The sequence below is a fragment of the Balaenoptera borealis genome, assembly GCF_965194805.1.
Source record: "Balaenoptera borealis genome assembly, chromosome: 1".
NCBI classification, from domain to species: Eukaryota; Metazoa; Chordata; class Mammalia; order Artiodactyla; family Balaenopteridae; genus Balaenoptera; species Balaenoptera borealis.
This window is the reverse complement of record NC_138860.1, coordinates 46684149-46699004: the sequence shown is the minus strand read 5'-3', so window position 1 is coordinate 46699004 and position 14856 is coordinate 46684149. Positions and strand designations below refer to the sequence as shown.

The following is a 14856-nucleotide window of genomic DNA, read 5'->3' as shown; positions in this document are numbered from 1 at the left end:
CACCAGCTCCGGCTTGCTCCCTGCCCACTCCCGGGGGGACGTTCCGTGCCGCGGCCGCCGCTTCTTTCACACTTTAGTTGGGAGCCGCGCGCCGCGCTCAGTTACTGGAGAGCTGGCCGCGCGCCGCCGCCTCCCGCACGCACGCACGCGGGCCGGGCTTCGGGGGTTTCGGCTCTTACTCCCGGCGTCTGGGAGGAGGGGGAGACCCGGACTCACTGTGGGGAGGAGGAGGAAGAGGAGGAGAAGGGAGGAAGAAAACAAGCGAGGAGGATCCGGGCGGGGGGCGGGAGGCTTACCACCTTCAGCCCCCCCGCGAGCGCCCAAGGTAAGCGTGAGCCCACGCCGACCTGGGGCGGGGGGAGTTGGCGGCGCAGCCCGCCCGGGTTCCGCTCCCGGGCGCGCCCGGGTGGGCTGGGAGGGAGGCCTGCGGGGTGCCTGCCGCGCGGCGGGGATGGGAGCCGCGGTCGTGGCGCTGCCGGCGCGCGCGGCCCGGGCCGGGGCTGCTGCTGCTGCTCCTGCCGCTGCCGCCGCTGCCGCCGCCGCCGCTGCCGCTGCGGGGCTGGCGGGGACGGAAGCTGGGGTGGGGGGGAGCTGCTGGGGGCGTCTGCTGGCCGGGGCGGAGGGGTTGGGATGCGGTTGGGGCTGCTGACGACTTTCGTCACATTGAGGCCTGGGTGGCTGGGATTCGACCCCCCCCCCTCCCTTCCCATCCGCACTCCCCGCCGCCCTCAGCCTTTCCTGCTCCTCTCGAGCTTTGCCTGTAGCCGCCGTACTTTGCAAGCCAGAGCTTGAAAGAAAAAGCAAAATTCAGAATCCTGTGCTAAATCTCCGAGTCTCTTCTCCCGCTCCGACTGATTGATGTGTTTGTGTGGGTGCCGTGATCCCCGGGATTTCTGAAGTTTTGACCTTTTTGGGGTGACTTGTCTCGATGCAGCGATTTGCCCACCTCGATGTATTTATTATTCGTGCCCATGCGAGGCAGTCAGAGGGTGCCTGGTCATTGCACTGGGGAAAGATTTCACTCCCTTCTGCAGGCAGTTCGCGAAGTGCGGCCGCCGCAGCTGCCTCTGGTCTGCTGCCTGACGTCCTTCGCCGGTCTTCCACCCTGCCCCCACCCCCTCCTCGGAGGGATTTTTTTTTTTTTTTTTCCATTTACTGTTTGTGTGAGAGAAGCCCCTGGGCTTAGAGCCTTTTATCTCCCATTCATCCCTCTTCCAAAGCTCTGAATTGTCTCAGGCACGATGGTAAAAATGGGGTGGCTTTCTCTGCTCCAAGAGTTGCACGGTCAAGGATAAAAATATATACACATAAAACACGCATTAATCCTGGGAGGTGACAAGCACAGTTTGCGATAGAAGTGCTTGTTTTCCAGTAGGAAGTTGACGACCGATGTATGAGGTATCTCCCATCGCATGTGGGGTAGGAAAATTGTTTTAAAATAGGTAGTTGCTTATTTTTTACCGTGGCTGGAAGACAGCCCTAAGTTCAGCTATTGGAGCAAGTCTGAAAGTGATGCACCCTAGTCACCCAGAACTTCACTAAAGACACATATACTCTGACTCAGACTTTGGGAGGGGGACTGACACCATAAATTCCATGTAATTGTTTTGTTTTTTTTTTAAGGAAACAGTTGGGCAGTTTGGGGAAGTGACACACATTCATTACACAGACAGATCTTATGAACACTTCCTTACTTCATGGGCTGGGCTCACCTTCTACCTAATGGAATAACCTTTCAGTTGGTAGAATTGGGATGTACCAGGGTAGAAAAAAATTATGGGTAGAGTGGGCCTGGGCTACTCTAGCTTTCTTGGGGGGAGAAGGTGATGTTTCTGAAGGGTCTTTAAGTTCAAGATGCTCAATCTGGGGGTTTCCTCCCCTTTTTCATACTTCTAGAGCTGCATTGTAGGATCAATAGAACATGTTCTGTGTTGGCTGTTTGGAAATGCCATTGATCAGGCATGGAAATTAATTTAGACTTAATTATCTAGTTTTCTTTTGCTGCTTGTAAAGTAGTAAGTGCTGGTGATAGGACAGCTGAGTGTATTTATCTCTGCATTAAACCAGTGCTGGGACTAGCACTTCACAGATGAGAAATGCAGCATTGAAATGTAACCTCCCTTAAGTGTTTCCTGCTGTGCAAACTGGGTTCGGAGAACAGCTCCGGAGGGCTACTCAGAAAAGCAACAAAGACAAGCGGACTCAGCACTTGGATGAGAAGATGCCTGCGAAGGAGTGGGGTGCTTCTGTTGTCAAGCTTATCTCCATTCGGGCATTCTTCCCAAGAAAAACTGGCCTTGGTTGGTAGGGAGGAAAAGTTCATCCTAGAAGGATCCTGAAGTTCTAGCTTCCCTTTTCAGCTGACTCCGTTTCAGTGGTTGAGAGAGCTGATAATTTTGTTTTATTGGCTAGTAATTTACCCTTTACCCTCTCACCCCTGATCTCACTTTATCATCTAGCATGGCTTTCTGGGAATTAATAGGCCACAGTCTGAAGTGGTTTGAGCTTCTTGAAGAATCACGGGGTATACATCAAAAGCTTGTTCATTAATTGGCACTGTTTGCGGTGACTGATGCAGAAACTCTACCCAGGAGGAAGGTGGTGTGTCCCATTGTGAATATCATTTCCAGGTTGATGGTGCCTCAGCACTGTGTTGGATTTTTGACCAGGCAAGATTTGACTGTCACATCCTGCGTGGCTTGCTCCAGGCTCCTTGTGGCCCCTTTCTTCTAGCTATTTTCTGTCAGGGAAGGAGACGCTCCAGGTTGGAGAGAAAGAATCATGGCACCACCCATTAGAAAAGGAGAGGGCAGGAGATTATTCACAGAGGGTCTTAAGTGTGATAAGTATCACCAGCTTCACGTGAACTTATCGATAGAATTTGGAACCCTGTGAGACACAAGCAAGTGCATTTTTGGCCATCTTATGTTCCTTCTTTGGAATTTTAGAAGCCTTGGAGCTTGGGAGAAGTAAAAGCTGTGATTATTTAGGCTCTCATTAAAACATGAAAGGCAGATTGCAATAGATCAATATAGAATACTTAGAAAACTGAGAAGACAGGGATAGGGCCTGCGTGCAGGGAGAATTGTACACTGAAACTGTATTTTAAAATTGGTGACAGTTGTGACTTTAAGAGATCATAAATCAAGAGCTTATCTAAAGTGACATGTAAATTATATACATACATATTTTTAAAGTAGGCAATTATTTTACTTGACTCCCTCAGTTCTGAAGTTTAATTTTACAAGTTACAATTGCAACAAGAAACAACTTGACATGCTGTGGTTATGCAATCAGGACAAGAGTGGTTGCACGTAAACTGGGCTAAGATGAACATGGAAATGAACACAGCAGTGTCCGCAGTCCAGGTATTAACAAGTCCCTTTTTTTTTTTTTCTTTTTAATTCATTGTGTTCCTGGAAAATGCATTTCCTAGGTTGTAGGGTAGTCACATAATGTCAAGATTGCTTTCTCTCTATACTTGTGAGAGGAGATGCAGCTGCCCCAATCTGAATGGAAACTGAGAAGATTAACTAACTGAACTAGGTAGTTAGAGGCAGACTGTTTTGCTCATCTCTGCAACCCCCATGACGGCTTGTACACTACCTTGCACTTGGGATCACTCAATGAGTGATTGAATTGAATGGAGTTCACCTAATTAGTTAAGATCTGTAATGTGTCAAAAACCTCCTTGGAAATGCATTAGATGTGGATTTCCGTTTTAATAAATCAGTAGGATAGTTTATCAAGAGCTCCATATTATGCCTCCGGTAGGGTTTTTAAATGTTGAGAAGTATGGGACAGGAAAGGAAACATACCAAGCATAATGTCTTCTCCAATAGGAATTTCTAGTTAGGGTCATCTTGATTTGGAATATATATACTATCCGTAATTGACAAATATTTCTTCACTCCTGATTGTGACTGTGGTCTTTCTTTTTTTGTCCAAGGCATTCAGTGAATAACAGTGCTTCATATTTATAGGGTGCTTTATGGTTTTCAAAGTTCTTTCGTGTACTCTTGTCTTACCTGGCATTGTGTTGCAGCCATAGCACTGAGGGTTTTCCATGCTGGCATCTCTCCCAGAAGATGCCTGCATCAGGGAGTCGGGGAGCGGTCCTGGGGAAGCTCACAGGCAGCCCCGCCTCTTGGTTTTCTCAAGGGAGCCATAATTGGTATTCACTGCTGGTCCCTCTAAAATAACTTAAAACAAGCAAAGTTGAGACTTGTCAAGTGTGCAGCGAGCACACTTAGCCTGCCAGCATTCATTCTGTGGCTCTGCCCCTACATCTGTTCGCTCTCCTTGGGCTGCCTTTTACCTTGCTCCTTTGTCCCTTTCATCTACCTATCCTTTCTGAAGTGTTTCCATGTTTTTCTGTCCCACAGATTTTCATCCATAGGCTCTCCTGCTTCTTCTCCCACCACCTTACTTTTTGCCTGCAAGACTTGGGTTGTGTGTTTCCGAATGACCTTTTCCAGTACTTGAACCGCATCTCCAGGCCCACTTTCCCTCTGAGTCCTCCCACCTCTCTACTCAAGTGTAGACTTTCTGCTTCCAGCCACTTCTCCTTTCTACCCTCGGGGCCCCTCTGCCTTGTCCTACTTTGCCCCCTACACCTCCCTTATTCCTTCCACCCACTTCTCTCCATCAAGCCCTCAGATCTTCCAGCACATGCCTGCCTCTGCCCGTTTCACAGGCTCACGCCATCTCAGCAGATGTGTTTACAGCATTCATGAGTTGAAGCGCGCATACATGCTTTGTACCTTTAGAAGAATGGAGTTAGAACACCCCAAGTTTGGGGATCTTTCTGCTTTTGTTTTCACTTTTGATTCCACAATATTTTTGACTTTTAAAGGCTCTTAAGCCCTTTAATCATAGCTGAAGCACTTTACTTCTTCACTTCACTTAGCTATTACAGCCTATGTTGGATAATAGATAAAGGAATATCTAGGTGACTATTGTTATTATTATTATTTTTTTAATTATTTATTTATTTATGGCTGTGTTGGGTCTCCGTTTCTGTGCGAGGGCTTTCTCTAGTTGTGGCAAGCGGGGGCCACTCTTCATCGCAGTGCGCGGGCCTCTCACTATCGTGGCCTCTCTTGTTGTGGAGCACAGGCTCCAGACGCGCAGGCTCAGTAGTTGTGGCTCACGGGCCCAGCCGCTCTGTGGCATGTGGGATCTTCCCAGACCAGGGCTCGAACCCGTGTCCCCTGCACCGGCAGGCAGACTCTCAACCACTGCGCCACCAAGGAAGCCCCCTGTTATTTTTAAAGATTAGACAACATATCTTGAGAAGCATTTCAGAGATTTTCATAATGGCACCATTGAAAGGCTTTCCTGTACACCCAAATCTACTTACTAATCACAGAAGTAGAATGGTTTGTTTAATTTCATCCTCAATACCTTGTTTTTTTCTCTTTTGGTTAAATAAATGTTGGTTAAATGAATGTTGGTTAAATAAACATTACTGTAACTTGAACCAAATTTTTTCTCATTTGTTGTGGTTTTACTGCTCTCCATGAAAATTTTATAAGCTCACTAGACACATTTCTACCAAGCAAGGATTCTTTAGTTAAGACCTAACATTGTTGCTTTCCCTTATAAATTTATAACCTATGTTGGCCCTACCAGTAGGGTCAGTGGGAGAAAGAGGACTACTGCTGGAAAAACACAGCCTATTGACTCATTGCATACGAACTTAGATTGGTCTTTTTACAAAACCATACTTCAAAAGTAGATCTAGCACTAGTTACGCAATATCCTGAGTGCTCCAGGGTTTTGGAAGAAGGTGCTGTAAAGGAGAGCAGGGACAATGGTTTTTAAGTAAGAATTCCCTTTCTTTGATGGATCTGTGTTTTATTTGAGTGCAGTGGTTATTGCAGTAGTTTCAGGTTATTGTTACACCATATATTAGGACATTTTCTACCTTACTTGGTGACTTATGTTTTTCCCTGCCTGAGCAGGGTAAAGAAGGAGAATGAGAGGTTGGTGGTTTTTGCTGGAGGGTGAGGCCATTTTTCATACCCATCATCACAGATGCTGGTGGAGTAGGTGACACCCACTCAACAGTCCAAGAGATGCAGTGTGTATCCTCACAGGCCCACCTAAAAGCTTCTCCCTGAACCCCACAGTTGACAAGGAGATCTACACATGTCGTTTACAGTGCAGGGGAACCCCTATATCAACACTACAGTTTCTATCAGGAGAGGATTGAAAGGCCAGATGTAGAGTAAGGAGATGCTGCACGCTCAGGCCTAGGTTTGCAGAGAACTTTTCAAAGACACAGATAATTAATACATGCCAAGGGGTGACTTCAGCAGTTCTATCTGAAAGTTCTGCCAAAAGCAATTTTCCTAAGATAATTTTGTAACAGTTCTTACAATTAAAAGGTTATAAAGCAATAAGCTACATATATCTAATTCTGTGTCTCAGGCAGATACTATTACTATTTTGAGGAAGGAGGTGAGAATCCAGGAACCTCTTTGAGTTGTTTACTATCTACTGAAAATTCGGATGTTCTGGTTTCTATGCCAGGAGTCCATGACAGTCTAGGTACAGCTCCCAAAACAAACGTTCTGCTTACCCTTGGTGGCCGTCCGAACACCCACCCCCGCCCGGCCTTGAGCTTTCCTCCCTCGGTGACTTCTCTTGGGGTCCAACCCATTTCTCGAGTCTCAGTTCAAATCCCTTCTCCTTCAGGGAGCGTCTTCTCTGACCATCAGAGTGGTTTCTCCCTTGGCTTCCAAGAACTCCTGCAACACTTATTTGTTGTTTATTTTATTTCATTATTAGTTTTGGTCTTCATTTATGTTTATTTGTCGCCCCACTGAATTATCAGCTCTTCTATCGTGCCCACTGGGCCTTAAGAGTATAACATGCTGAATAAGTAGCTGTTGGTTGATTGACAGCTGGTCATTGGTCCGAGGCATAGAATTTTTCTTTGTGAAGACCTTGCTCCCATTTAAAACTCTTTAACCAAATGAGGAAGTGGAGTTTCTCAGGGATGAGAAAAGATAATGGGAATTGTTTAATTCCTTTGTTGCCCAAGGTTAAAGCATCTAATCTCTCTTACTCTCTTAGATAATATGTTAAACAAACATTTACTTTTGTTGATGATACTTTGTGTCATCTCTGTGCCTGGCACTGGAGAGATGCTGGAGATACAGATAAGAAGGGCTGGCCCTGACTTTGTGGACTTCTCAGACAAGTGTGGGAATTGGCAAGCACATGGTATGTCGTAAAGAGTCAAGGTGCTTTGGAAGTTGAGGGGAGAAAGCAGCCAACTCTGTCTAGAGGTAGGCTGACCCGGCACCCTGTCTCTCTGGGACAGTCCTGGTCTGTGCCCATTGTTCAACATAGTTATTAATGCACTCCCTTTGCCCTCAAAAGTCTCCCAGTTTGGACAATGAATTATACGATTCCCCAACATAAAGAAGTCATAGAAGGCTTCACAGAGAAGGAGGTATTCTGGATGACACTCGAAAGCTGCACAAGGGTCCCCTAGGGTATTGCTGACATTTCCAGAAATATTGGGGGACCAACATTGGTTTGCTGAGTGTTTTTCCTCATTTTACTATGGATTTATAGACTAATTCACAGACTGGCATTTGTGGATAAAGGGATTTGGGGGCAGATGGAAGATGAAGTAGGGCATTCTAGCAGAGGACACACAGTGATGTGGAGAAACGTGGATGTGGGTCATTGTGGCTGGAGTTTCTGCATTTGTAGCACGATGCAAGATAAGACTGATCAACTATGCAAGGCTTCACAGTACCTAGTTTGGACTCATTGCCCAAAATAAGAGGCATTGAGAGATTGTGAACAGGGGAGAGACATAATTTGCATGATAGATGGTTCCTTTGTGAGTGTGGGGAAAAGACTGGAGGGGAACAGAGAGTGTCCCCAGGACACCTACCACACAATTGGGGCCCAGCACATATTTGTTGAATGAATGAATGAGAGAGAGTTTTTGAATCTGTGGTAGTTGAAGCTACATGGTTTTGTATGAGATTGCCCAGGGAAAGTAAATATTATAGAAGAAAAACACTGAACCGTGAGTTCCAGGGAACACCAACTTTTATGGGCTGTGGATGGAAAGGATAGTGAAGGAGACTGAAAAGTGCCAGCTCCTCATCGAGGCAAGAGAACCAGGCACGTGGTGTCAGGAAGAGAGGATGGATCAAGAATTGGTGTGTGCTTAGAATTGTCACAAGAAGAAGTAAAACAGCATTGAAGAGTTTTTCTCAGAATTTGTAATTCTATTATTAAATAGAAGTGGAAATATTTACCTTATGGGAGATAACAAGATATAGGTACTTAGTGTTATTATTATATTCATGCTGCATGCAAAGTTTGAAGTTTTATCACTTTGTTAGTTTTATATGTCGGGATTCTGAGGCTTGCCTTATATAATTTATGCCAGTACCTGGTGTAGTAAAAGCTGAGGCCATGTTTTGGGAGGATGACGAAATAACACAGTGTTTAATCATTGTGAACTTATGATTGTGCATAGTGATTTATAAAGGGGTTAAAACACCTGAGTGTTTACATTCCACCAGATGAGGAGCCATCCACAGTAAGGGCACATTGAGTGACAACATTGTGACAAAGGATGGCTAGTTGCAGAAGCCAGGCTGAGTAGCAGTGTCATTAAAGGTTTGTGGTAGAAATAGAGACTCTTGTTGCAGAGTGAATTGTTACTTGTCCTCAGTCTCCACTGAGAGACCCTGGGTGGAGATGGGGGCAGCGTCATAAATGTATTGGAAAGAGTGTGGGCTTTGGATTCAGCAAATTTTATCCCTTTTCCACCACCTCCTAACTCTAGCTTCGTGATCTTGAATATCAGTGGTAATAATTGACAATAGTAACAATAAAAGCTAACATGTATTGAGTGCTTACTCTGTACCCAGGTGCCGTGCTAAGTACCTTACATGCATTGTCTTTAATGCTTGCGACAACCTTATGAAGAACCTACGACTGTTACCTCTACTTTATGGATAAAGAAGAACTGAGGCTCAGGGTCTCTGGGACCTTGACCAAGGTCTTGTAGCCAGCAAGTGGTAGTGCTGAGACTGGAATCCAGGCCTTCTGACTCTAAAGTCAGGCATTTAATTATCAACTCCTGGGCAGTTCTCTTTTCGCCATTCCCCCTGCCCTTCCCACCACACACACATTCCTTTCGCCTCACCTACTGCTTCTCTTTGAAGCAGATCACAGACACTATGTCATCTTGTCTGTGTATACTAGATTATATTTGTAAATGATAGCGGCTTTTTTTCCTTTTAACATAACCACAATATCATTATCATTTCTAAAAACTTATAACAATAATTTCTTAATATCAAGTATCCAGTCAGTAATCAAATTTTCCTGGTGGGCCCAAACATTTTTTTAATGATTAATTTGTTTCACACTTGAGAGATGCATCCGTCTTTCTTTTTTTTTTTATGTTATTTTAATTTATTTTATGTTTTTATTTTTTTGGCTGCGTTGGGTCTTCATTGCTGTGTGGGCTTTCTGTAGTTGCGGCGAGCAGGGTCTACTCTTCATTGTGGTGCACGGACTTCTCATTGTGGTGGCTTCTCTTGTTGCAGAGCACGGGCTCTAGGTGCGCAGGCTTCTGTAGTTGCGGTGTGTGGGCTCGGTAGTTGTGGCTTGCGGGCTTAGTTGCTCTGCAGCAGGTGGGATCTTCCCGGACCAGGGCTCGAACCCGTGTCCCCTGCATTGGCAGGTGGATTCTTAACCACCGTGCCACCAGGGAAGTCCCCGTCTTTCTTTATAGGCTTCCTTTCTCTATTTTTCCCTCTTCTTTTTCTCCCCTAGCAGTTTATTTGTTAAAGAAACAGGGATTTAATCTATAGGATTCCCTGCATTCTGTAGTTTGCCGATTGCATCTTCTTTCTTAGTGTTCTTCACTGTATTCTTCAGATTCCAATATTTCCTGTAGTTTGATCTAGACTGGAAGCTTGATCAGGTAGTTTGGCAAGAGTACCTCATAGAAAGTGTTCTGTACTTCCTCTTATATCACATCAGGAGGCCTTCTTGTTTCTTTATTTGTGAGGTTAAGACTAATCGGTGGATTTAGGTGTTGTCAGCCTGACCTTTCCATTATAAAGCTTCCCCAGGCCCTTCAAAAACCACTTTGGCCATTGCTTAGATGTATTATTTCAGAAACAGTTGAAAAATGATGATATTCTATCATCCCTTCTGCATTTGTTAGCTGGAGTTTTTCTATTAAGAAGAAATCTACCACATCAATTATTTGGTTACCTCGGGATATAGGAAAATTAATGCTCAGTTTTGTTCCCTCTGTTTTAAATAATGTTCAGAATTATGAGTTGACTTTCTAACATCTTCCAAAGAAGACCAATGAGGTTTTTTTAAAAGTATCATTATGAGCTCATGGATTTTAACACAATTCATGTGTTTATAGTCCTTTGAAGTTATTTCTTTTGAAGTTCAAATTATCTTTGGCCTGTAGGAGACTCTTTAAATTGGCTTCTGAATCATTTTGACATGACTCTCGTGGTCTTTGAGGACGTCTTTACTTTGTGGTACAACAAGGTATTTCAGGCTGATCTAGTACTTTTCCTGTCCCAGATCTTTTTATTGGTAAATGGTATTTAGATACCACAATACGGGTGTTAGTAGTTTTCATTGCTTCTGGGCTGGTCATTGTTCCTAGGTCTGTTCAAGTGGACAAAGTTAGAAAAATATATAAGTATGTATAGCTAGCTACTGAGATATGGATATATACATATGTTTGTGTATGGATATGCTTTTGTATATACATGGTGTATGTATGACATATGTATATATACATATATGTGCATATTGTTTCTATTTAATGTAAGCAAACATATCTCTATTTTTTCCCTTTTAGAAAAAAGGTTGCATACTATAGTTACGCACTTTGCCTTTTGCACTTAATGGTATTTTTTCAGAGATCACTCTGAAGCCATATATGAACATTTCTTAGTGCCTTTTACAACTTCAGAGACTCCACTGTGTAAATAAACCAAACTTTGTTCATTTGGATATATAGTTATTTTCAGTCTTTTGCTCTTACATTGTATTGGGAACGATTTGTTTTTGGTGGTGGGGTTTTATTTGCAAATCAGACATAAAGCCTGAACGGAAACATTATTTTTCCTTAGCTCAGTGGACAGCTGAATGGACAGTGCTGCAGTGAATAGCCTTGTGAATATTTATGTACGTATTCTTGCCAGTTTATCTTTAGATAGATCCCTAGAAGTGGGATTGCTGGGTCAAAGGATGAATAGATTTGCAGTTTTGTTCAATATTGCCGAAGTCCCTTCTGTGGGTGCTACACAATTTTGCATTCCCACGAGAGGTAATGAGAGTGCCTTCTTACCCCAAAGTCTTACCAGTAGACATGTTGTAAAAACCTTTGGGTCATTGCCATTTAAATGATCCTTTAGTGTAATTTTAATTTGCATTTCTTTTATTATGAGCTCGCTTGAGTTCCTTTTCATATGTTTTGGGGCCACTTGCATTTCTTTTTCTGTGAACTGTCTCTTCATATTTTTTGCCGATTGTTATAGGATTTTAGGTCTTTTTTTCCCCTTTATTTTATGAAGCTTTTTATGTTTTAGGAATATTATATACTAGGGATATTATCCCTAACATATGACAATTTTTCCCCAGTTTGTCATTTGTCTTTTTCCTCTGATTATGGTTTTTTTAGTGTAAATTTTTTTTCCTTGATTTTGTCTGTTATATCAGTCTTTTTCTTGATTGCCTCTTGGATTTGAATCAGAATGTGGAAAAACTTTTCTTCTAGATTGTAGAGCAGCACTATCCAATAAAAGCATAATAGGAACCACATATGTAAATTTTTAACAGCCACAATAAAAAAAGTAGAAAGAAAGAGGTGAAATTAATAACATATTTTATTTAACCCAATATATCAAAAATATTGTTATTTCAACAAGTAATCAGCATTTTTAATTACTAATGAGATATTTTACATTTTTTTCATGCTAAATTTTTGAGAACTGATGTGTATTTTATACTTAGCACATCTCAATGTGGTCACTAAATTTTCGTTGTAAATACTTAATCTGTATTTAGACTATAAAATTTACAGTTGAAAAAGTAAATTCACATAACCAAGTTGTTCTAAGTGTACGTAAAAGTTTTCTAATAACTGAGTTGAGTGTCAGTTTTTTAATTTCAATTTAAATTATTTAAAATAAATTAAAACTTAAAATTCAGTTCCTAGCCACATTTCAGGTACTTGGTAGCCATGTATGGATAATGACTTCCATTTTGGACAGCACAGTTATAGGATAGTCACCCATATTTTCTTTTAGCACTTGTGTGGTTTTGGTTTTATCAATTAACATTTAAATCTGTGACCATTGGAATTTATTTTGCTGTATGGTCTGGGGAATGGATCCAATTTTCTCTTTTTTTTTTTTTTTAACATGGCTATTTGGAAATCACAAACCACTTACTTACTAAAAAGTTCATCTTTTTAAAAAAATTTTATTTATTTATTTATTTATTTATTTATCTATGGCTGTGTTGGGTCTTCGTTTCTGTGCGAGGGCTTTCTCTAGTTGCGGCAAGCGGGGGGCCCCTCTTCATCGCGATGCGCGGGCTTCTCACTATCGCGGCCTCTCTTGTTGCGGAGCACGGGCTCCAGACGCGCAGGCTCAGTAGTTGTGGCTCACGGGCCCAATTGCTCCGCGGCATGTGGGATCCTCCCAGACCAGGGCTCGAACCCTTGTCCCCTGCACCGGCAGGCAGACTCTCAACCACTGTGCCACCAGGGAAGCCCTAAAAAGTTCATCTTTTCCCCACTGATTTGGGATGTGCCCCTATCCTATAGTTAATTGCTATAAGTAAGTAATTAGCTATATTTCTGCATTTTCTATTCTCTTCTATTGGTTTGTCACTTCATGTTCCAGTACCCTACCGTTTTAATCATAGAGGCAGTATAAATATGTTTTAACATTAAAACCATGTTGAGATACCATTTCATACCTAGTAGATTGGTAAATGTCTGTCAACATCAAGCATAGGGCAAGAATGTGGAACAAAGGGAATATACATACATACAATGGTGATGACAGTATAAATTGGTATATGATTGTTGAAAGACATTTGGAATGCCTTGTGAGATGGTCCCCTGACCCCCTTAGCCTTCAGCGTAGCAGAGCAAGGTAGCAGAGCAGATCCAAGCCTGGAGTGGGAGCAGTTTTGTCTAATAACTTCAGTTTGCCATTCTAATATTATCATTTTCTATATAAATTGGATGGTGAAAAAGGTTGGGAGGCAGTGCCTTAGAGAAACTTACACATGTGCAAGAATGCTCATAGTAACCCTATTCATAACGGCAAAACACTGGAAACAACCTATATGTCAATCAGCAGTATACTGAATAAAGAAATTGTGGTACGTTTATGATAAATAGTCGTGGGAGTAACCTACAACTGTGTGTATCCATAGGGATGAATCTCACAAGCACACGATGAGTGGAGAGGCAAGGTAGAAGAATAATACAGTGTGATTCCATTTACGTAAAATTCAAAAAGTGCTAAACCAAAGCAGTACATTGTTCAAGGATTGATTCATGTATGGGAAGACTAAAGAAAAGCAAGGGAACTATTAACATAAAATGCAGGAAGATAGTAGTTACTTCTGGGGGCAAAGGGGAGGGTGTGATTAGGAAGGGCTACACACAGAACTTCCAAGGTGCTTGTAAGGTTCTGCAGGTAGCTACATAGGCATTTTTTTTTAATATACATTATATTGTACATGTGTTATGTGATTATTTCATAGCAAAACAACAACAGAAATCCAGACTCAGGAGTAGGCTAACCAAAACTCAAATAATTAAATTTATGCTCAACAAAAACTTCTGTTAGATGTGAAACACTTGGCTCTTACCATGTCTCGTTTAGTGACAATGACTTTTTAATTGGCTGGAAGAACAATTGGAGACAGGTTTGCTTTTAGTGTCTGGGTCGGGCAGCAAGAAATACGTTATTATGTGTTATACACACACGAGTGACTGTCACATCACCAGGTACAACTATAGGTAGAGGCATGGGTTCTTTGACACTTAAGCAGTTTTTTTTTTTTGGTACCAGGCAATTATTTTGGGTACCATTTTTGCAAAATATAATCATGGCCAGTTTTAAACTTTATTCAGAGAGAGAATGTTTTTGAAGGGACAGCATCATAAATAGCAAACATTTATGAAGCATATGCTGTACACCAGATGCAACACATACATTAACTCATTTTATCTAGATAATAGTCCCATGTTAAGCCACACAGGGAATACATGTTGTCAGAAAGTCAACACAGGAAATACATGATGAGATTTTCATGAAAGCTTGTCTGGCCCCAAATCCCATGTTCCCAACTTATATTCCAGAGTATCTTTTTAAGAACTTCAGGAACTAATCTATCCTTTGCTCAGTGGAGGCCTGTCCCAGAAAGTTGGTATTTCTAGCCTTAACATTTCAGAGAAGGAAATCCCTGACTCTAGTGTGGCAGTTCTTCACAATGTCTGTGAATTTTTAACATCAGTTTTAAGTTTGCTGTCTTCAGTAGCATTAAGCAGTTGCTCTCTACCCCTCTGTGTGATAGGTCGGTCCTCTTATACACTTGGTGGCCTTAAAGAATTTGATTGACTGGGCAGTGGGAGACCTGCCAGTGTTTCTGTTGGTTTTCTGATTTGAAGCCTTTCCTAATTTTCCATCCCCAAGATTAGCCTGAACCCTAAAACCTCTCTTGACCATGCCTGTGCAAAACCTTTGCAGCCCATTTCCCCTTCTGGCATTAAGATTGTATGTATCTCTTTTCTCCAGCTTGTCA

At 42.5% G+C, this 14856-nt stretch overlaps 1 protein-coding gene across 2 annotated transcripts in view; it reads left to right on the top strand.

Annotated features, from left to right (window-relative positions):
• The first annotated feature begins 31 nt into the window (after positions 1 to 31).
• LOC309633416 (uncharacterized protein C1orf21) overlaps positions 32 to 14856 on the top strand; it is a 227737-nt gene continuing 212912 nt past the window's right edge. The window contains exon 1 of one of the 2 annotated variants that reach the window (XM_082402262.1): positions 32 to 325. The gene's annotated coding sequence lies outside the window, so the exon portion shown is untranslated. The remainder of the gene's footprint in view (positions 326 to 14856) is intronic. The other variant, XM_082402263.1, reaches the window with a different exon arrangement.